This window comes from Psammomys obesus, unplaced genomic scaffold, assembly GCF_907164565.1.
Source record: "Psammomys obesus unplaced genomic scaffold, mPsaObe1.curated_primary_1811, whole genome shotgun sequence".
In the NCBI taxonomy this organism is placed as follows: Eukaryota; Metazoa; Chordata; class Mammalia; order Rodentia; family Muridae; genus Psammomys; species Psammomys obesus.
This window is the reverse complement of record NW_026596109.1, coordinates 14862195-14885574: the sequence shown is the minus strand read 5'-3', so window position 1 is coordinate 14885574 and position 23380 is coordinate 14862195. Positions and strand designations below refer to the sequence as shown.

General features: G+C 45.3%; 2 long non-coding RNA genes across 2 annotated transcripts in view; both read left to right on the top strand.

Moving 5' to 3' along the window:
* The window catches only part of LOC129692541 (uncharacterized), a 131586-nt gene extending 117162 nt beyond the window's left edge, over positions 1 to 14424 (top strand). The window contains exons 2-4 of the long non-coding RNA XR_008722715.1: positions 6749 to 6855; positions 8485 to 8569; positions 13757 to 14424. This is a non-coding gene — a long non-coding RNA (uncharacterized LOC129692541). The remainder of the gene's footprint in view (positions 1 to 6748; positions 6856 to 8484; positions 8570 to 13756) is intronic.
* A 149-nt stretch (positions 14425 to 14573) lies between these two features.
* LOC129692540 (uncharacterized) lies at positions 14574 to 22815 on the top strand. The gene is made up of 4 exons (XR_008722714.1): positions 14574 to 14639; positions 18490 to 18598; positions 20588 to 20688; positions 21595 to 22815. It is a non-coding gene; the product is annotated as an uncharacterized LOC129692540 (long non-coding RNA).
* Positions 22816 to 23380: the final 565 nt, after the last annotated feature.

Genomic DNA, 23380 nt, shown 5'->3' with positions numbered 1-23380 from the left:
AAGCAGAAGATGAGATGATAAAAAAATAAAATATGGTAGGAACCCCAGTAAATGTAAGTGATATAAAACCTCCAACTAGATGACAAAGTTTGTCCTTTTGGTAGAAGTCAATGAGTAACCACCCGTTTCTACTCTGACTATATGAATTGTACGCAGGAGGCTGTGAAATATACTGGCCCAGGAAGGCTGAAAATACAGGGTTTGAAAACAGTACAGTGAAGAGAAGATTGAGGGTGACCCCGAAATTGTCAAGCCCAGCCACATTGAGTGAAAAATGCTTTCAAACAAGTTGTATTTATTCTATTAACACAACATTGGTGCAATAATTTGAAAGATGTTCACTGTATCTTATCAAGTCAAAAGAATGAAACCTCAAATCTCAGTAGACTCAGAAGAAAGAACCTGGTGAAATGTCATTTTGATAAGAAGTGGTAATTGCTATGGTTTGCATGGCTATGGGTTGGGTTACTCCACGTGACACCAGGTAGAGGTGGTGGAACTTTTAGGAAACGGAGTTTAATGGGGAGGTTTGGGTCATTGGAAGCATGTCCTTGAGGGGGATTGGGAGTTACCCCTATTCCTCTCTTTGTTGTCCATCCCCTGTGAGGTGAGTGGGTTGCTCCACCATGCCCTCGCGCCACTGTGCGCTATCATAGTCCAGGCCCGGAGCAACCAGATGATCGTGGGCTAGAACAGCTAACTGTGTGAGCCCAAATAAATCTTTTTTTGTTTTTAGGTTGATTATGTATGGTAATAATTTAAAGCAGACACGCTAATAACATAAGGAGTATTCCTTAATCAGAGAAAGGGTCTCTACCACATACTTACTTAACAGCAAATGCATAATGTGATGGGGACTGTCTTAATCCCTCTCTTTAAAATCAAGATTTACCCAAGGATGTCTGCAGTCACTGATTTAATTCAATAATCCGTCATAGTATGGCGACAAAAAGAAAGGAGTGAAACTCTGATCATCACAGGATGTAGTTGTCTATGTAGACTCCAGGAACATATACAAACACACTGTCAAAATTAATAAAAGCTCAGAAGATTTCTGGGTTATAAATAAGATATATTTGTATTACATAAATATATTAAAATCAATTTTAATATATTTTCAAAACTGGCACAGTAACTAGAATTAAATGGGCTAAAGAAAGGAGCCTTCTGGACTAGATCTGATTGAGGAAAGCTGAGGACACAGAGCTATGAAAGATCCCTAAGAACAAACTCATTTGCAGAAGGTTTGTTTCTACGGGTCTCTTCTATGAGAAGAGTCCTTGCTTGGAAGCAGCAAAGTCTGAACTCCATGTTTTCCAGCTAGAGAATCCTTCTGCCTATTTATTGGAAGTCCAGGAAACCAGAGCCCAATTCATTCAAGGCTAGAAAGGATTGGAAGTGTTTTCATTCGGGCTCAAACAGCTCCAGAGATGTTATAAGAAACAGCAGCATAAAGTTAGTCCTATATGCAAAGAGAAGAAAGAACAAATATGTTCAGATGTTACCATTACTAAAAAAATCCCCCTCAGAGAAAAGCATCCACATAGCAGAAGAAAATCGGGACCACATATTTTATCACAAATTACAATTTTCCTGAGGGCACTGCCTCTTTCATAAAGTAAAGACAAAGGTCCCAGGAAGCTCAAGTGTTGATAATACAAGAATTCAAAGGATTCAAGAAAAAGTTAGAAAAAAGAAATGACCCAGATGTGGAGACAGATTAGAAAGAGTACAAAGGAGAGAATGAACATTGAAGGAAACCCAGCAAATGACCTAAAGAATAAAAGCTCAAAAAATTAAACAGAAGATACCTTAGAGCAATTTATGAGAGAAAATAATCAATATAGAAAATAGACAAGGAAGCCTGGATAGTTCAATTGATAAGACTTTAGACTCTGAATCTGAGAAAACAGACAATAAAGATTCATCTACGTATTTCTGGAGTCCCCAAAGCAGTCAACTAAATAACAGTACACAGTAAATGTGGAAGGGCTGAATTCATAAAGACTTTAGGAGATAGAATGATCTTGTTTCTACATATTTATTTAAAGATGAAGAAAAGAATCTTTTGGTAGCTCAGGTAATCTTTAGATCATATAAAAGACAAAGAAAAGCATAGACTTAGGTTAATTCAAATAAACTTCCAATGCCATTGTACATTTTATAAGCTCCTCAGAGATCTAGAACTGAGGATTTTTATACCCAGCCCAATTGTCCACAGCCCTTAAATTATGAAGAGTATAGGCAAGCACTGATGAATATGTGTGGGCTATAGATCAATGGTTAATTAAGAAAATGAAGGCATCTTTTTTTTTTAAAAGAAAATGAAGGCAAGCACATCACAAATCTAAAAGTAGCATTATTATATTCAAGAACAAAAGAAATATAATGCTTTAACTTTTTGAATGGATACAACCAATATAAACTGTGAGGGGTGAAATATTTGCTATCAGTCTCAACCTAACTGAAAATAACACATGTATTTTAAAGCTGACAATTAAAGTAATTTTAGTGTATGCCCATGTTGGTTCATTCTGGTCGTCAGCTTGGTGGGATCTGAGTCAAGTGAGAGACATACCTTTTGCGGGTCTGTGAGAGTATTTCCTGGAAGGATGAACCAAAAGAGGAGAGTCTCTGCCTGACTGGAGACCCAGACACAGAGGCCTGAGGGAAAATCAGGGCTTCTTTTGCCTGACTGCCCTTACTCCCTGCTAGTGAATGTATCTACTGTGTTGCTGCTGACGTCATCCTTCATTGATATCAGAACAGTTTCTTCGCCTTCCAATGTGGACTGCATGCCAGCAGCTCCCCAGGAATATTCCAAGCCTTTAGTGCCAGATTGGAACTACAGAGGCCTCCAGCCTTGCAAGCTCACCAAGTACTTGGTTTCCATCTTCTCCAGGGCACAGATAAGCATTTTTGGAGTAACCAGCCCATATTGTGTAAGACACAGTAATACATCCTCTTTGTGATATTCATTTGTTCTATCAGTTCTGTTCCTCTGGAGAACCCTGACTAACCCTGTGCTGATTCATTTTTGTCAACTTGACACAAACCTTGGAAGAGAGACTTTTAATTGAGATAAAATCTTCCATAAGATCAGCCTGTAGGGTATTGTCTACTGGGAATTGTCTTGATTGATGATTGATGTGGGAGTACCCAGCTCACTGTGGCTAGATGGTGCCACCCCTGGAGTTGTATAAGAAAGCAGGCTGAGCAAGACATTGGTAGCAAGCCAGTAAGCACTGTTCCTGCCTGGCCTCTGCATCAAGTTTCTCCTTCTAGGTTCCTGTCCTGACTTCCCTCAGGGATGGACTATAATCTGTGAAGTGAAATAAACCCTTTCCTCCCCAGGGCTTTTGGTCATGGTGTTTTATTACAGCAGTAGAAACCCTAACTAAGACAAACATAATGCCTATTTTTTTTGTCTTCCTCATCTCAGATGTTGCTTTTTAACAGCTGAGAGTTGTAAGTTTAAAGGGTAATATGACAGAAACTGAGGGTAGAAGGAAGGAGGGGGAAGGGAAAGACACACATGGCTTTATTTTATGTTAGAGAGGACTAATGATGCTCTCTAGATAATAAAGTCACACGAAGTTAATGATAAATTTAACACTAAAACAAAACTTCACAATTTTGTGAAGTAAAACAACTTCACAAAATTAACAAGGCAAAGCAGAGGGCCAAAGAACAGAAAATAACCGAAAGACTAAAGGACACTCAGCGGCCAACGTCAAGCACATCATTCATAAAACATGAAAAGACTAAAGCCATACATTAAGAGAAATGGGGCAAAATCCCATGCAGCCCAGCAGAGACAAGACTAGAGAAAAGCCACTCACATCGGTTGAAATATAAGTTCTGGCAGGGGTCCATCAGTCCCAGCACAGGCACAAAGGGACCAGAGGCCAGAAGCTTCAGGTGAGCCCGAGACAGGCACATAACAATGAAGGCTGGAACTGCAATGGACATATTTATGAGTTGTCTAGAGCTGTCTATCACATTGCCCCCAAACTTAGCAGCTCTGGACAAGGAACCTTTGTTCTGGATGAGGATTCTTGTGGGTGGCAGCCTAGTTTTGGGGTTGCTGCTTGCTCAGGGGTTTTAAGAAAGTTGCTGGCCTGGGGCTACTGGAAACTAAGATTTTACTGAGACTGTCAGTTTGTTCTGTGCTCACTCATCTGATGGGAGGGAAAGTGGGTGGCAGAGGGAGGGAGCTCATGGTGAAAGCTGTGATGTCTTATGTCACCTAATCTCGGAAGTGTTATATTCACTGTTGCTGCTATGTTCTAGAGGCCATATAGGTAGAAACAGAAGGAGTCACACAGGATTGTGAATACCAGGTAGCAGGAGTCACTGTCCACAATAGTTCTGGGCATAAAACAACACAGTATTTCACAAAATCAAAACCACTGGAGATACAGGGGAGATGAGCTACAAACAAACTAGTACTCGTGGAACAGACACTGAATTAGCAATACTAGAAATATTGCTAACAGAGTTAGTACATTAGAAGACAAATGGGTAAGAAAGAATTAAGGATAGAAAAGACCAAATATAACTTTGAGATCTATGCTGAGGAACGGGTAATCCACCTTTTAAAAACAGCTACCTATAAAAAGAATTTTCATGGGAATTAATACTCTGCCCAGCAAGATGGCTCAGTGAGTAAAATCATTTGTCAAGGAAGCCTCAGGACCTGAGTTTAATCACACAGCTCACAGTGGAAGAAGAAAACCAGTTCCTGCAAGTTGTCTTCTGACATCCACAGGTACACTGAGCAAGCGCATCACACGCGCGCACGCGCGAAAAGGGAGATCTGACTGCATGTGTCTGTACCGCAGCCTTGGGATGGCGGCTCACTGCCCAGTCACGCTAACTGAACTGCTGCTTTCCAGGTTCAGCGAAAGAAAGATACTGTTTAGATAAATAAACAAGCAAACAAGTAAGCAAGGTAGAGGGGACTGGGAGATTGCCCAGCTGCCAAAGCACTTGCTGCTCTTGCAGAGTACCCCAGTTTGTTCCCCAACACTGTGTCTGGTGGCATAGTGCAAGTCTAGGGGATCTGACACCCTCATTTGGCCTTTTGAGCACCTGCATCTATGTGCACACTTAGCTACACACACACATCAAAACACACACACAGCTCACACCACACGTGTGTGCGCGCACACACACATTAAAAACCTAAGAGAACCTAAATGACCTACAGCAAAATAATCAACAAGAATAAGCTCATTTTAGTGAGATGATTAAATGAAATTGCTAATAAATATAAATAAATACTTCATGTATAGATATTAGTACTTCGGAAGATATGATGAGAAAAGCATCCTATTTGCAGAAGCAATGGCAATCTGCAGTAACAAAGCAGCTTAGAGTGAAGTCACACATTGGAGAAAATGCTGGAACCCTCCTCACAGACACAAAGGGAAACCTGGAGAAATGGAAAGACCATGTTTTTGGCCAAAGACTCAACATCATAAAGCTGTCAATTCTCCCTAAGTACGTTTCTAAATTTAATGTGATCCCAATAAAATACCAACAGTTTTTTTTAAGCCAGACAAGCTGAATTCTAAAGTTCATGTGAAAAAAAATAAAGAAATAAAAACATTCAGAAAAACTCTGAAAAGAAGAGTAATATCAGTGAATTCACTCAAGCAGATACTAAAACATATTAAAAGTCTCAATAATTGAAACCATGAGGAACTGATGCATGAAGAGAGAGAGAGACAGGCCCATCAGCCATAATACAAAGCCCAGAAATGGAAGCAAAAACGCACATGAGAGATTAGCACACAAAAAGAGTGGCCACTAAAATCAGTGAGAGAAATGATTAACTGTTCAATAAATGTGGTTAGGGTCACTCTTTGGTCATGTGAAAAAAAAAAGATAAAGTTAGAGTCAAACTTACTATTGTCTATCAGGACAAATTCCAAGTGGATTGAAGACTGAAAAGCAAAAACTATGCCACAACTGTGCTAGAAGAAAACATGAGAAAAATCTTTCTTTTATAAACTCAAAGTAGAGAAGCTCTTTCAAAATGATGACTCAAGAAAAGAGGACATCAGAAGGAAAAAATAAAGAAATTAAGCTACATTAAGGAACACTGTATACCAAAACATCTGAACAGTAACAATTGGGGGATAATCCCACACTCAAATGTTGTCAAATGATTGATTTCTCTGATTTATGAAGTGGTTTTAGAATCAACAAGATAACGTAGCAAGAACCCAGTAGAGAAATGGGCAAAGAAGAGTAGCAAGCATTCGGAAAAGGATCTGCCTGCATGATCATAGAAATGCAGATTAAGACTATGCAGAGATCCATGTTTCAAGTGACTGTTTCAAGAGTCTGAGGATGTATCTTCTCTGCTAGGCTGAGGAAATGATGCCAAGAGGTTGTTGTAATGGATAATATTGCCTGTCAACCTGATAGGACCTAGAATTACCTAGGGGACAAACCTCTGGACACATAGGAGAGAAAGTTTTTAGGCTGAGCTCTGTGATGTGGGAAGAGTCGCGGTGTGGTGGTTTGAATGAGAATGGCCTCCATAGGCTCGTATGTTTGAATGCTTGGTCCTCAGTTAGTGGAGATGCTTGGGAAGGATTAGAAGGTATGGCCTTGGAGGTGGTGAGGCCTGGTTAGAGGAGGTATGGCCTCACTGGAGCAGGTATAGCACTGTGGGTAGGATTTAAGGTTACAAAAGCCCAGGCCAGACCCTGTCTCACTTGCTCTCTTTCTGCAGCTTATGGATCAGATGTGAATTATCAGCTACTTCTCCAGTGCTACACCTGCCTGCCTGCCTGATGCTAGGCTTCCTGCCGTGATGTTCATGGACTAACTCTCTGAACTGTAAGCAAGTCCACAATTATACACCTTCCTTTGTAAGATGGCTTAGTCATGGTATCGTCTCACAGCAACGTAACAGTAACTAAGGCAGTTTCTACCTTTTTATTTGGCTGTGTATAGATACATTGCATCACTTGTTCAGTAATTAAGTACTTTATTTTAACTGAAAAAAATGTTATATAGTGTGTTCTGATCGCACTCCCCAATTCCTCCCAGATCCTCCACACCCACCCTATTCCATGCCATTTCTTTCTCTCTTTAAAAAAAAAACAAGTATTTTATTTAAAAAATCATTATTATAGTGCTTATGTGTATTGTGCATGCTGTGTACGTGTGCGAGAGAGAGTCTGAGGTGTGTTGCTGAGGATAGTGTGCATGTCAGGAACATGTGTGGAAGTCAGAAGACAACTATTAAGGGATAATTCTTTCCATCCACCATGTGGGTTCTGGGGTTCAAATTTAAATGCTGGGCTTGCCAGGTAAGCTGAGCTGTATCGGCACTTCCAGTAATTAAATTCTTTAATATGGACATATATGGAAATTTAAATATGACAGGTGACGCGCCCACCCAATGGAAAGTAATGGGCGGTGCAATCAGTTCAACTGGGATAAAGCAATCTAAATGGAAAGTAAAACTGTGCTAACTCACTCTGCATGAGCTCAAGCATCCTTTACAACAAGGAAGTGGAAAATGCCATATAATTCTCTCTTTTAGCTTTACAGCAGTGACAGAAACTATAAATTATCAAGCCACTAAGTATTTAAGAATGAGACCCTGGAGTAGAGCACTTGTCTAGCATATGTGAGGCCCTGGGTTTGACTCCAACACTGCCCCTATCCCAAAACATAAGAACTTTATGAGGAAAATGTAAAGCTTCCACGGAAGAACTAAAGACTTAACCAAGGATAGAAACCTCGTTTGATACACAGGTGTTAGTTTATAAACTCCAAGTGCTGTGGAGTCAGATGGTCCTCTCCTCCAAGCTTTGATGGGCACAAGCGGAGCTTGCTTAGCTCTAGGAGATAAATGTCTGGTGTACCGAGGGTATCATGTCACTTGCCCTTCCAAGGATCTCATGTCTCTCCAGTGATGTCCAGTTCCCTACAGACCACACCTGCTTGTGGCCTTGTGATCTCTCCTCTTGCTGTTCCCAATGGTAACCCTTTCTTCTTCCTCTCCTAAGGTGCTTATCATGTGAGAACACACCACACCCAAGCAACTCTTTGCAAATGCTGTCCCTCTGCGGGCCCTTTCTCCTGCTCCTGTTTGGATGATGGAGTGAAAGACCACGTCCTTCAAGAAACGCTCCAGAATCTCAACACATAGGACTTACTTCCACATAGGACTTTCTCACATTCACCCCCCCACACACACCCTCTTTACCCATTTCTGCATCTCGTACTCCTCCCTAAACTCTAACTTCCTTGGGAAGAGTGGATCTAAAGTATTAGGGTGTTTCTAGGGCTCTTCCCAGGGCCAGGCCCAACGCTGCTCTTCTATAGCTGATGAATGACTGAATGGCACAACATCAGGGTCCTGGTGCGTGGGTTGAAATCCCAGTTACTGCATTTGCTTCATGTGACAAAGCACAAAAATGTTTCTCTTCCATGTTTCTTCATCTGTGAAATGAGGCTGAAGAAGAGAGCCTGCTGCATGGCATTGTCCTGAAGACTCAGAGTCCATACACCAAGTGCTTAACTTGGTGTAGAGATTATGGTAAGCGGTGCTGAAATATTACTTATGATTGCAGCTAAATCATTTAGTCATGTATCCATCTGTATATCACACACACACACCCTTAAACATTTTCATCTAGTGTTTTTTTCTGTGCCAGGTTTTGGGTTGGGTACTGGAGCCATGGACGTAAACTAGACAAAAGTTGTCCTTATTGTGGGTAGGCCCCGGGAGGACAAGAGCAGGTGTCCAGGAAGGGTGGTGTTCAGAGGGTCTTGGCTCAGGGCTGGTAGACAGGAACCCCTGACTGGGGACATATTCCTCTTCTCTCTGAACTCATCAGGAACAAAGCCAGTTAAGGGCGGGGACCCATGTCAATATGGGCAGAGCTGGAACGCTCTGTCAGCCTTCATTGACAGAGGAGCCTTCGGTTTTTCATTGACCAATGCTGCATTTCATTGAGCAGAAGCTTCCTGTTAAATCAAAACAGATGAGGTTTTAAAAATAATTCTAATTGATTCCATCCCAGGAGTGCAAATCAGTAGCCCTTGGGCTCAGCTAAGATGGGAGAGCTGTGTGCAGGTGGATCCACATACTCCTAAATGTGAGCATGTGCTAATGCAGGGGTGTGTGTGTGTGTGTGTGTGTGTGTACAGATAGTCATCCTGTTCAATGACCAGACTCTGACACTGCACTTGTCCCAGTCCTCCAGACTTTCCCTAGGGGACCCGTTCATCTTCATGATGCCCTCATTAGAATTATTTCAGAATGAAAGCTGGGTCTGAGGAGCAAAAAGCTTAGCATCCAAGGAAGCCCTAAGTGGCAGAGCTGGGCTCCATTGCCACATGTCCTCACTGTGAAGCCTCAGTTTCCAGCAGTTCAAAGTGGGAACAAGGCCACAGGGCAAAGTCACAGAGACCCTCTAATCATCAGGCAAGTGACCTAAGAAGCTTCAACAAATAAGAGCAATGACAGATGTCACCCGGTGAACAAAGCACAAGCCCAGTGTCACCAGTGATGCATATTAAACCCTCACACTATTTAAATGAGATAAGTATTCTTTTTGGGTTTGAATGAGGGAAGTGAGATTGTCCACGTGTGTCACTAATAAAAAAAATGAATATTTTCTACTTCTAACTTCTTGTTTCTTTAGAGATATTCACATATTATATGCACACGACGTAGGCAGGGGAGGTGGCAGTGGTCTTGCCTCAGAAGACTGGATTTAGGTCTTGAGTTGTGAGCTGAGAGCACATCCATCCATCTGTCCCTCTGTCCATTCATCCATCCATCCATCCATCCATCCATCCATCCATCCATCCACCCATTTGTTCTCTCAACTTTTGCCCTACGAACAACCTTGTTTTATGATGCTGGACAGGATATCAGAGCAGACAAGAAAAGTCATCTCTACCAGAGGTCAGCATTATGCCCTGGACAGCAGGAGGGCTCTGGCGGGCGGGACAGTAACTATCATGGCAGTGGAATTAGGGAAATCGAGTCTTTCCCAAGCTAAAAGCACTGTTCACATTATAGTCTCTGGAGGAGTGTTCCAAGTAGAGGGGCAAGAAAAGGTTCTGGGGCTGGGGCAGCCTTGGCGAATGTGAAATCTGGAAGGAAGCTGAAGGTGATTACTGTGTGGGAGATGAGAGATGAGGTCTGTGGAGCTGGTGCCTGGGCTAGCAAGGCCTTCAAGACCGGCATAGAAATTAGATTCCCTTCCATTACAGTGGAGTCGGTGGAAGGTGTCAGGCAGTGTGAATTGATCTGATCTATATCATAAGACTTGCGCTAGCCACAGAGTGGAGAATGTTGCAGGAGGAGCTGGGACAAAATGCAGAGCAAGCTGCTGAGGTGACTACAGAGTCTAGGAGAAGGGTGGCACGGTCTGAATTAAAATATCAGTAGAGGGGATTGGAGGGGTAGATAGATTTAGGGCATTTTTTTTTTTAATTTAGAAACAGTGCTTTTTTAATGCACTAGAAGAGAGGCATGAGAGATGGGGTGAAAGATAAAACGCTAGGATTCAGAATACGAGGAAGGAGTGTGATGTGGTGTGGTATGGTGTGTGTGTGTGCGTGTGTGTGTGTGTGTGTGTGTGTGTGTGTGTGTGTGTGTTGGGGTGCTAAATCTCGAGGTGGAGGATATAGCAGACACTAATAAGATGCCTATGTTAACACATACAGAGTTCACACCTGTGGTTTTGGACTTCAGAATCAATGACATGAGAGAAGATGGAGAGCCAGAGATGAGCTGAGGGCATTTAAAGCAGGGTAGGGCACAAGATAAAAATAAGCCAGTACTCAGTGTGTGTCTGGGTCACTTAAAGGTCTTTTCAAAACTTTGAAGTCCAAAGTCCATGTCCAGGTGGATTTTGTTTTTGATGGCAGCCACAGGGAAAGCAGCAGGACTCTAGGGAGACTGGTATTGAGCCCTTCTCTCTCTCCTGATTTTTTTTTTTTTTTTTTTTTTAGCTTTAGTGACTGCTGTCCTCCATGCAATTGACCAATAATGCTGTTCCTGAGGAGATGCTATATATACATCCCCATATACTCACCCCAGATAGGGATCCCACAACAGACCAAAGTACGAAAACCACCAAAGCCCACAACTTGGTGAACCAATGAGAAACAAGATTTTTTTTTTTTTTCCAAGACAGGGTTTCTCTGTACAGTCCTGGCCGTCCTGTCCTGGGACTCATTCTGTAGATCAGGCTTTATCTGAACTCAGAGATCCTCCTGCCTTTGCCTCCTGGATGCTGGGATTAAAGGTGTGCACCACCATCACTCGGTGAACCAGTGAGTATATTGGGGTTATTTACAGTGGCAGAAATGGTTCAAAGACAGCCTCATTACTGAGGCCTATCCCAGCATGGGTAACAGTTCACAAAATCTGGGAAACCTGGAGCACACTGCACAGCTTTGAGACAGCTGAACAGGTTGGGGAATGTCCTTTACAACTGACCCTGGTCTAAACCTCTTCAGGCAGCTCCGTTGGTTTCTGCTTCTCCCAGGCAACTGGTCTGGTCTCAGAGTCTTCTGCCTAGATTGTCTGAAGAGTCTTCTTTGCAGCTTGGCTCTGCTTACTCCGGCAGGTAATGCAGGTGGAGCTAGTGAATCTGGTTGGTCTCAGGGACTTCCTGAACCTATTTTCAATTGTTTGCCTTCCTGCTTAAGGGGCTTCCCCGTAGACTGGAATGTTTCAGTCCTGGGAGGAAACTGTTACAGAACAATCGCTCATCACAGAAGAGAATGTGTGATGGTTAACACTCACTGATTATCAACTTGATTTCTTCTACCGGCGACCAGCCTCTGGGAACACCCAGGAAGGATTATCTATATCAGGTTTAGTCTTCGGTCAGGTCTGTGGCTGATTCTCTAGATTAGGTTAACGGAGGTGAGAAGAATCACCCTGAACGTGGGTGGCCCCGTTGCACCTGCTGGGGTTACCAGCTGCGTAAAAAGAGGGAAAAATAGCTGAGTAGAATCATTCCCTTTGTTTTGCTTCCTGACTTCAAACGCAGTGTGACCAGTGTCCTAACACTCCCGTTACCATGGTTTCCCTGCAACGATGGGCTGTAACCGCAAACTGTGAGCCAAAACAAATCTTTCCTTTTTTTTTTTCAATTTTTCTTTATTAGTATATTTTAATCACAGCAACTTAAAAAAGTAACTGCAGGCCAGGAGGTGTTTTGGGGTAAGTGTGCTTTGGGATGTCTTTGGGGAAGGAACAAGATGGTTCAGCACATTTGATGTTCTCGCCCCAAATATTTTTCTCCCTTTTGGAAGACGGTACTCACGGGAGATACCAACATCCTTAAGTCACCTCCTGGAAAGACTCTGGTACCAGGGTCTCCCAGCAGTGAACCCACTCCTAGCTGCTCCCTGGCTGGAGGACGAGGTGCTCATTTGATTACTCAGGGTGTAATGAGGTGGTCGTGAGTAGCCCAATACCTCCTGTTCCTCGGGGTCACCCACGCTGCTTACAGAGGTCAACTGTCCGCTCTACCCGACACCCCTCTTCACACAGGAATGCCAAACCTCCAGCCCGAGGCCTTCTTTTCTTTCCTCTTGTGTCTTTCTCCCTAGAGATGTGAATCAATTGTCCAGAGAGACATACCTAGAATTTCTGTTGTCCTGTGCCTGCTGTGGGCAGGAAAGGCTCTGGGGAGCTGAAACTTATCACATGAGAATCAGCCAGGAACAAATCTGAGAGGCTGTTGGACCCAAATGTGAAGTGTAGACCAGGATCATTTCTGTGGTTGGGTAGGCTAAATAGGAGACTGCTCCATGTGGATAGAAACAACTCCTCCCATCTGGGCCCCGAGGCCCCCATCTCTTCTGTAGAGTAAGCATCTCCACCAGGGACTCCAAGGCAACAAACACAGTCCCAGCTAAGCCCTGTTCTTTCCCAAGCGACTGCTCAAAGCAATAACAGGGATGTTCCTTCAGCCTCTTCCGAGAGTGAAAGTGCAACGAGGGCAGCAAGGATGCCAACTCTGCTCACTTCCCAAGTTGGGTGCTATGAAAAGCTAACATAGATACGGGCTATGAAAGAAACTGGAAGATGGACCGGCTGTGCAGGCTCTTAAGTAGCATTGGTCTGTGGAACAAATTGAAGCTGTTAGGTCTCCTCAGGACACCCGGAACCGCTCAGTTCGCTTCCAGCCCCCCTGGGTCTGGTCCTTACAAATGGTTCCAGGGTTTCTGGGAGGTCTACTAGCCTGGTTGCCCCAAATTCCAGCCCCAAGTTAGAAATCCAGGGAGCTGAAGGCATAGGCCATTTACATGGGGAAACTGTAAAGGGGAAAGATAAACGTTGGAAAATTAGCCACTGACCCGTGGGCTGAGCAGCAGGACAGGGAAATCTGAGCCGAGCTCATGGAAAATCTATAACCAGAGCAGGCCAAGCTGCACCATCCCAGAAAAGCAGATGGGGGCAGTCATAAAACGTGACCCCTCCGCGTCAGCCAGGCCAAGCTCTGCGCTATTTTTAGACGGCAGTATTATTTTAAAGCATTCCTTCTCCTTTATACGTTGCCCTTTGCCCTCGTGTGCAGATGGGCCATCGGCCTAGCTCCCCCAGATCCTACCTCCCCACTGTGGAGTGGGGTTATCTCTCTCTCCTTGTCAACCAGTATCCTTACTTGGCTCAAGGAGAGAGCACTCTTTGTTAGAACAAACTAGAACTCTCAGAACATGATTTCACCTTCACTTTTTACCCTGATAGACCCAGAAAGAACAAGCTGTGGAAGGCACATTTTCTCAGGATCTCCTACAGAAGGAGGTGCAGGCGGAGAAGAGGAGAGCCATCTTCAATCAACCAGTGATAGCCCCAGGCCAGTGTGGGCTGGGGAGGATGGAGGTGCCAGACTAGAGCCTGAAAAGGGAACAAGGGCTCCCAAGAGGAGAAAGTAGGAGCCAGTGTGTTACAGTCCAGAGAGGAGCTTGCATGCAAATACCATCAGGAGATAAACTGCACTGTGGGAAGCGGGCGGAGGTGCCAGAAGGACCTTCGCTAGTGCAGCTGGAGGTAGCTCTTATTCTGCCTGAGGGGGTCTTAAGTAGACCAATGGCTGCAGTATGTGACCAAGGTTCGCATCCAGTTTTCTTCTGTGCTCCACAGACAGTCCAGTGCCCACGCTCCTCCTGTTCCAAGCATCACATCCTCTAGAGCAAGACAAGACCTTAAAGGTCATCTAGTGCCACTCTTCTTCATTGGCTGAGAAATAAAGAGCCACAGAAGTGCTGAGAAGGACCCTATCCTGCTGGCACTTATCTCCAAAATCCTGAGTTCCAGCAGGGAGAGGCAGGAGAGACCATCCTGGTGGCCCTTGTCACTTGTCTTGGTATTCAGCCTCCTGAGGGACCTTTTGCATTCTGTTTCCTCTCATCGGTTTTAAGGGTACATTGCTAGTAAACCAGTCAAAACTTAGGTCTCTTATGGGCTGGGGTGTGTGTGTTTGGAAATGGGTTCTGAAATTATGTAATAAGGGTAGGGAGAATAATTTTCTTTTTTTTTTTTTTTCTTGAGTTTGTCTTTTGAGAGTAATGACTTGTCTGTGCCTGGCAAACTCAAGAGACGAAGGCCAGCAAGGGCCCGTTGCGGAAAGGTGAGAGGCAAACTGAGGAGAGTCCAGGACAGGAAGGAGAGAGACCTGCACAGGTGGGGTGGACAAGGGGAAGACTGTGACACGGGAGCAGAACTCTGCAGCATGCGGGGATACCTGGTCTAGGGTCATGCAGACACGTGTAAGGACTTCGGGCCCCTCCAGAAACCGGGCGCTCTTACCACTGTGTACCTGGACTGGGAGGTGGCTGTTGGTCCCTGTAGATCATGAACTATCCGAATCTTGCAAAGGCCTGATGAAAAAAAAAAAAAGTCATGTTTTGGTTATCATTGTCATTCCACCAGTATAATGGTATTCGACTTTTGACTTGCTGTGTCACAAGACCTGACATAAACACCTGGATGGCGGCAGAAGATTGACTTTAGCTTATGGTTTCGTTGCCTTTGGCCCACAGTTGTTGCTTTTACTGATCTGGACCCTGGCAAAGCAGGCACCTTGGCAGTGGGGTTTGGGGTGGGGTGGCAGGAGCACACAGGCTCCTCACAACATGGTAGACAGGGACAGAGACAAAGAAGGACCCAGAAAAAAATACAGCCCCCACAAGGACATAGCCCCACTGACTGGCTTCTTCCAGTGAGCCCCACCTCCTGAGCTCTCTGGAATCTCCCCAAGTGGCACCCCTGGCTGGGATCCAATTCCTTAATTCTTTATGGTAATAATAATCAAGCTTGGTCCCGCACCTGGGATCAATCCCAGCAAAAGAGCCTGGCCTCAGTCCCCAAGGCTCTCAGGGGCCTCCTGGTTCCGAAGCCAGTCCTGTGGATTCCTGTGGATTCTGCCTAGGCAGGTTACTCCCGTCTCCCTTGAGGAGAACCAGTCGACGGAGTCCCTGCCACATGGAGGCCCCTACCAGGGAAGAGATAATTTTGGCCTCTGTGTGGTAACTGATTGACAGCTACGTGATTACTAAGCGAAGGAGAAAGTTCTGGAAGGCAGAGGCCATGACACTAGTGAGGCAGCTGAAGCCACAAAAAAAGCGGGCCATGGGTGACTGTGCTCACATTTCTCAGTGCCTCCTTGTCTAGGAACTTGATAAGCACAGCATGGCATCCATCTGAGGACGGGCTTGCTGCCCTCATGCCAGGTTTATCAGGGAGCCAGAGGCCCAGGCAGGGTAAACAGCTGCTTCAGGGGCACACAGCTCGGAAGCAGCCAGTGTGAACTAGGTAGTCCGACTTCAGATTCATGTTCGTAAACATTTGCAAATTCCCTGGAAGAATTTTCTGGAACTAAGTGGCAGGTGAAGACTATCCGGCGTTATTGGCCTGCGGGAGGAGAGGCAGGAGTACTGGGTATCTAGCACAAAGCTTGTGCAAGTCACTCCTGGTTCTGGGAAACCTCAGGATGCAATGAGCAGGGCTCTCTGCCACCGCCCCAAGCTTCATCCCATGTCCCTGTGCTCGCCCGCTTTCTGCAGCCCACCTGTCTCAGACCACTGAGCTCTGCCTTCGAGGAGCTCTTGGCTCTGCCCATCTCCCCTGCCTCCCTCCTCCCCTGCTGCCACTTTCTGGATTCAGAGCCTTCTAGTAGGTCTTCCTCTTCAGTTCATTCCCACTGTCCGCTTCTGCACGGCTGCTAGAGGACCCTTTGCAGCCCCCAGAGCATGCCAGGTGACTTTTTGCCAGTGTCCTCTCCTCATCCTTCAACACCCCACCCAAGAGCAATGCCACTTCCAGAGAGGTCTTCTTGTCTCACTTTTAAGAGTCACCCGGGGCACTTGATAAAAAGACAGATCCCCAGCACCTGGCCAAGAATCTTGCTTCATAAGCTTCCAGAGGAAAAAATAGTTTTCCTCAATGAAATACCACTGAGTAGCTTACCCACACATAAGGATAGGCCTGGGCCCAGCCGTAGATGGCAAACACAGTACAAACTCAGTGGTATTTTTGTAGACTTTTTGTTTCATATGCTTTGTTTGGGCATTTTTTTTTTTTTTGGTCTTACTGATCTTTTGTTTGTATGTTTGTTATGTTTCCAATTATTTTTATGAGTTTTGTTTCTGTGTCTGTGTGTTTCTTTTATACCCCCATTTGCTTCCGAGAAGGGGGCATAGAGTTGGGTGGGTGAGGAGGTGGAGCGGATCTGGGAGAAATTTGGTGAAGGGAAACTGCGATCAGAAGATGTTATATGAAACTTTTTCTCTGTCTCTTTCCTTCTTTCTTTCTTTCCTTCTTTCTTTCTTTCTTTCTTTCTTTCTTTCTTTCTTTCTTTCTTTCTTTCTTTCTTTCTTTCCTCCCTCCCTCCCTCCCTCCCTCCCTCCCTCCTTCCTTCCTTCCTTTTTTTCTTTCTTTCTTTTTTTTCAATTTATTCATTTTATATCCTGATTGTAGCCCCCTCCCTCAACTCCCCCTGGTCCCACCCTTCCTCCCTCTTCCCCATTATTCCGTTCCCCTAGTCCACTGGAAGGGGGAATTCTTCTCTCCTGCCATCTGCCCATAGTTTATCAAGCCTCATCAGGACTGCCTGGATCCTCTTCCTCTGTGGCCTGGCGAAGCTGCATCGCCAGGGGGAAGTGATCAAAGAGCAGGCAACCAAGATCATGACAGAGGCAGCCCCTGTTCTCCTTACTTGGGGACCCATATAGAGCTGCCTATTGGCTACATATGAGCAGGGGGTTTAGGTCCCCTCCATGCATGGTCCTTGATTGGTGCATCAGTCTCTGCAGGACCCCCTGGGCTTAGTTTTTTAGCTTTGTTGGTCTCCTTGTGGAGCTCCTGTCCTCTCTGTGTCTTTCTATCTCCCTCCCCTCATCTTCCATAAGACTCTCTGTGCTCTGCTCAAAGTTTGGCTGTGAGTCTCAGCATCTGCTTCTATTCCCTGTTGGGTAGAGCCTTTTAGAGGACCCTCTATAGTAGGCTCCCACCCTGATCCTTCTCTTCCACCGCTTCTAGTTTCTATCCTGTTTGTTATTCTAAATGACATTTAAGCATCCTCCTTAGGGTCCTCCTTGTTGTTTAGCTTCTTCAGGCCTGTAGATTTTAGTATGGTTTTTCAACTACATAAACATATTAAAAACAGCAACGATATAAAAGAATCTCTGTCTTGGGCTATGGAGTAGGTGGGAATCTGGACTTTTAACATTGTCACAGGTGAGCCTGATGATCAAGAAAGCTTGTTGTCTTCTGGTCTACAAGATAAAATCTAGGCTGCTCAGGCAGGCCCATAAGATCTTCGAGAGAGCAGTCCCAGCTCACTGGGCCATGAATGGATGGCACTCTTGGAGCCAACTCTGTTTCTTTAAGCCAGTCTGCTGCCTACAGCCTGACCTGTCCACATAGTATCCAGCCACTCGTCTCCGTTTCTGCTGGCTCCATCATTGTGGTGTCATGTTTCCTCCCTTTATTCTCCTTCCCTATTGCTGCTGCTGCTGACACAGTCTCATCTAGATTGGAGCCCTCATAGCCATGGCTCCCTTAGAGTTGTATAATCCCAGAGCTGAAGGAAACCTGGGGAATCTCACTAACATCTTTATTTGACAAACATTCCCAGAGAGAAGAATAGACTTACTCAGGGTTCTGTGGCAGAGCCAGAGTATGCAGATCTGAGTGGGAACATTCTTACTTAGGTCAGTGAACTTTCAGACTTTCAAGGGAGTCTATCTAGAAAAATCTATTCATGAAAGTGCAGAGCTGACAGTGGGATTCCTTTGGTGGCTTTTCCAAGTGGTCTTGAGTCCCACTGTTGGCTGCTGGGTGATGGTGATTGCACTTCTTCTGTTGTTCATAGAGCACAGGAGACTGGATGGAGGGGGCCAGGAAGCATGGTCGTAGCCCTTTTAGAGGACCCTCTATAGTAGGCTCCCACCCTGATCCTTCTCTTCCACCGCTTCTAGTGTCATCATCATAATCATCATGGCCATCTAGTGACGTCCATAAGAGATGCCTTACTGAGTGCCAGCCTGTGAGTGAATGGATGTTCGGTCCTCATTGCAACTCCACAGGGTAAGAGCTCTTCCTTGTGCCCTAAGTCAGGGCCAGCACAGAGAACCTTGGAGCAGGGTGCTCTTTTTGCAGGTGAAGGATGAGGAGTTGGGATTAAGGATGGGAGGTGAGGTGGGTGTTTCTGGTAATGAGAACAGCTTGTCAGTCTGGAAAGAGGAGTGGATGTTTGGTAGGGGGAACAGGGAAAAGGGGTAGCGACCAGCTTAGCTTGTGGTTTGTCTCTGTGGCATATAAGCAGCTCCATCAGGAAGAACTTGTAGAGGCTTTGAACTTGGCAATGGGAACTAGGGACCCTAGTGAGTCTGGATTCTTACTGTGAAATGGTGGCTTTCTAGGGCGTGCTCAGGGACAGTCTTCTGCCAGCACCTTTTCCCGTGTAGCCAGCAGGAGTCCCCTCTTGTTGAGAGGTACAGGAAGGCACGTACCTGCTGTGGTAGCACAGGAGGCTGTGTGAATGCATGACTCGCTGTGCACACATGCTGTAAACAGAGAGGGTGTGAAGTTCTCGTGTGGGGGCACATGTGTTTCCAAAGGACCTGCTACATACTCAACTGCATCTCATCAGGGGAAGGTTCAAGTGTGGGTGGTGTGCTCGGGGCTGTGATGTGGGGCTGTCCCGTGTACATGGGCTGCCCTCAGCTGGTGTTAAACACTCTTTGGATTGCTCACTAGGTAAACATTCAATAATGTAATTTGGAAATTCTGTCCCCAGGGTCCCACTGTGTGGCCAGGCAGCTGGCGGGTGGTGGTGGTGGGATTAAGATATTAGTGTATTAATTCCATATCAAAGCCCAGCACCCTCGTCCATGAGAGTGTCTGCTGACAGCCCTGAGCGCCCAGAGCTTGGGGGCCCTGCAGCCCTCACTGCGTCTCTCTGAATCACAAGAAGCCTTGTGTGTGGAGCTTGCTCTGAGAGCTGCAGGGCCTCCAGACATGAGCTCATGCCTATAGGTCCCTTCAGAAAAAGGTGGGTGGCCTGCCCAACACCAGGCTTCATCCCTACCACAGGAGCCAGCTTGGAGGGAGTAGAAGCAGGTTTGGGAGTCTGAACTGGTCTTTTGACCTGGTCAAAGTAGGTTGTTATGTTGGTTGAATGACAAATGGCCAAACTCTCTTGCCAGGAACTTTCTTAAATTTTTCAATCATGTGGGTCAAATTTCATTTGCCGTTTTTATTCCTAGTGCCTAGCAGTGTGTGGTATACAGCTAGGATGCAGTTATTTTGCTTTGGATGCACAGACTAATAGCAAAGGCAGAGAGACTGGTCTAACCTCAGGAAGCCAATAAAATTAAGAACTGAATCTTGGTTCAATTCTGTCTGGTGACCCTTATGCCTGGAGACAAAAACTCACAAGCAGCTTGCAGTTCTTTTGAAATCTTCCAGCTTTCATTGTGGACTGTGTGGGCCTGCAAATGGTGGTTGGGTCTGGAAGGCTTAGAATATTGGTTTGGATCCTGGAGGGTGGTTTACCGCCTGTAGGACTGACCAGCAATGGCCAAGACCAGGGGCATGGCCGGGAGGAGGGAAAACACATGGCTCGGGTATACTGATGAGCTGTCCAAAGCCAAGGGAAGAAAAAGAGTATCCCTCAGAAAATCATTGCTGAAGTTGGAGGGAGGACTGGGCCGAGCAGAGAGAGCCTGCAACTTTGTGAATGCCACGAGGGCCTTCCTTGTGAGAGTGGGAGGCTGCCTTCTGTTCATCTGCTCAAAGTCGCTCAAAGTAGAGACGCCTGTCTGCAGCAGGCTACCTAGCATCGTCCAGTGCTGTCAGGAGTCACTGCTAGCCAGAGATGATATGGTCATGCCGGGAGTTAAGAACTTCCTTTGATGCAGTCTGCTGTGGTTTGATGAAAAATCCTAACTCGGTTTCCAGTTAGACATTTTGGGCAACGTTAGGTGATGCAGCCTTCCTGTAGGAAGTTCATTCCTGGAGGCAGATTGTATAGTTTTGCTGTACTTCTAGTTCATTCTCTCTGTTTCACGCTAGGCCCCTGAAGATGTGAGCTCAGAATTTCCTGCTTCTGCTGCCACGCCTGCTGCTGGCTGCTGTGCCTTCCTGCCATCATCAATGCCCAGCCCTCTGGAATTGTAAGGAAAATAAACTCTTTATTTTACAAGTTCCTTCTGGTCATGGTGTTTTGTCACAGCCACAGAAAAGTAACTAATACAGGGAGCTGATACTAGAGAGCAGGCGGTTATGAAGAATGTGACCGTGATGGTTTTGGGAGAAATGTAGAAGACTTTGTAGCTTTGGGTTAGAAAAGCAATTGAATAGTGTAAGCAGAGCTTAAAGGGCTGTTATAATAGGAACATGGAAGAAAGTAGTGCTGAGAGCAATGTGAAGAGAAGAGATTCACAGTAGAGGCTCATGAGGTTTTGGGGGTGGAGTGGGGGGGACAATATTAGCAACTGAGCTAGAAGCCATTCCTGTGATATTTTGGCAAAGAATCTAGCTGCTTTCTGCCCTTGTCCTGAGAACTGGCTTGGTCCTAAATTAAAAAGCAACAGACTAATTCATTTGGTGGGAGAAATTTCAAGAAAACATAATGTTGAATTTGTAGTATGATAATGTGTATCTAGGTCTGTAATGAAAAAGAGCAAGTGGGGCAAAAGAAATATAAAACATACAGCTTGAATATAAAAAGGGCACCAGAAAACTTAATGTTGCAGCCGAGATGTGTCCTGGAAGAGAGGCTGTAATTGTTGAGATTAGCTCCACGGAGGAGAGGCATGCCCATTGCTGAAGAAACAACTTACTAATGTCATCAAACATGGAGAAATTGATCTTCTGCCTAACTAGAAGCTTCACCCCATACTGACTAGCATTTATGGAGCTGGAAGGTACATTGCATGCTGCTGGGGAAGAAAAAGCAATCATCAATATCACCTAGCTACCAACCCTGTGACCTGCTTGTAATATATAGCGGTGTAACAGTGGTACAAATGTCATGGGAGTAACTAAGCATCTTCTTTTTCTTCTTCTTGGATTTACAGACCACTCTGTGAGATGGAACCTATGCATGAGTCTACTGAAGTGGTCAAGAACCTGAGACTAGATATGTCAAGGGGCTAGGGGAAAACCTACAAAAAAAAATTAAGAAGGAAGAGGAGGAACAGAAGAAAAAGAAAGAGAAGCAACAACAACAAGAGCAGTGAAGGAGAGGCCTGCTCTGCACAAAGGGAATGGTGCACCCAGGGAAAGGCCCCATTCAGCTAAGCTTCCACTTGTGAAAGAGAGCCTAAGGCATTTTATGCTCTTAGAAAGCAGCCGAATATAAGTGTCACTGCTAGCGTAATTCAGGGTGGGCGGGGTCCATCCAAAACTGTCATCCAAGCTTGTTGTTGCTGACCTTAGAGGCAAAAGGGATGCAAGAGGGCAGAGGTCGCGGATGCTTCATTCAGGATTTCAGAGAGCCATTGAAGACAGGCCATATGTGGCAGAGAAGTCCTGGTGTGAAGCCTTGAGAGGACAAAAGGCTGTGAGAGGACATTGGGTCTTTGCTGTGAAAGTGCAGCCTTGATTACTGTGAGGTCACGAGGTGTTAGACGTGCCAGAGGCATGAGACATGCCCAGGAGAGCTGCAAACAGGGAGGGAGCCATGGCAAAGGAGAGATGTATGTCTCAGGTAGCAAAGCTGGAGGGTCAGGTCTATCTAATATCTTTGAAACTGATATCCCAGGAACTGGACATAGAGCTACAGAGCTTGGTATTTGCCTTGCTGGGTTTCAGTCCTGCTTTGGGCCAATGTTTCTTCACTATGGCCTCATTCCTTCCCTTTGAAATGGAAATGTATATCCTGTGCCATTATCTATTGGAATATGTTTTACTGTTTGATTTTATGGAAAGTTGCAATTAAGAGATTGCCTTGAGCCTCAGAAGAGACTTTGGACTTAAACAGTGTTAAGACTGTGAAAGACTATGAGAAAATTTAAAGTTGGCCTAAATGAAATGGCCACAAGCCGACTGGAGCAGAATGTGTTGGTTTTAATAAAAAATGTCCACTATGGGACATTTGGCTGGTGCTGTTTGGGGGCATTTAGGTGGTATGGCCTTGCTAGAGGAAGTGTGTGACTTGGGGTGAGCTTTGAATGGCTTATTTTCACATGTCAATTTGCCCTCTCTGCTTCATGACAGTCTTGGAAGATGTGAACCCTCAGCTGCCCACTCCTGCCACCATTCCTGCTGCTATGCCTTCCTGCCATGATAAACTCTTATCCCCTTGGGCCACAGACCCAAAATAAACCCTTCATTCTTTAAGTTGCCTCTGGTTATGTGGTTTTGTCATAGCATCAGAAAAGTAACCAATGCACACTCTCACTGTGTGCCTGGTATGGAGTCAATGCTCTCTACATTTTTTCCACAAAACCCCTCTAAGAAGTGTTGAGGACCCTGGCATTGGGAGTGATATCAGACATGGTCAGCCACGACTCCATTAGCTTCTGTCTCCTTTTCTGAAGTGGTTTGTGTGCTGTGGGTCTTCCCACAATGAATCAAGAAGCTGAGAGCTTATATTGACATGTGTGGAACATCATGAAAGCTTTTTCTTGCTGCGACAGAAGCAAGGAAACTCCCTTGTCCGCTCTCCATTTTATTCAGTGGTGTTGACACTACATGAGGGACAGAATGGAAAGAACTCCCACTCTGCCCATGGGAATTCTTCATTCATCTTTTCAGAGTTAGGGCTCCTGGGAGCTACCCAGCCCGAGACTTGCCCATAGATAGCCACAGATCAAGTTAGTTGACAGAGTTAAATTAAGAAATCCCTTGTCAGCCCTTCTC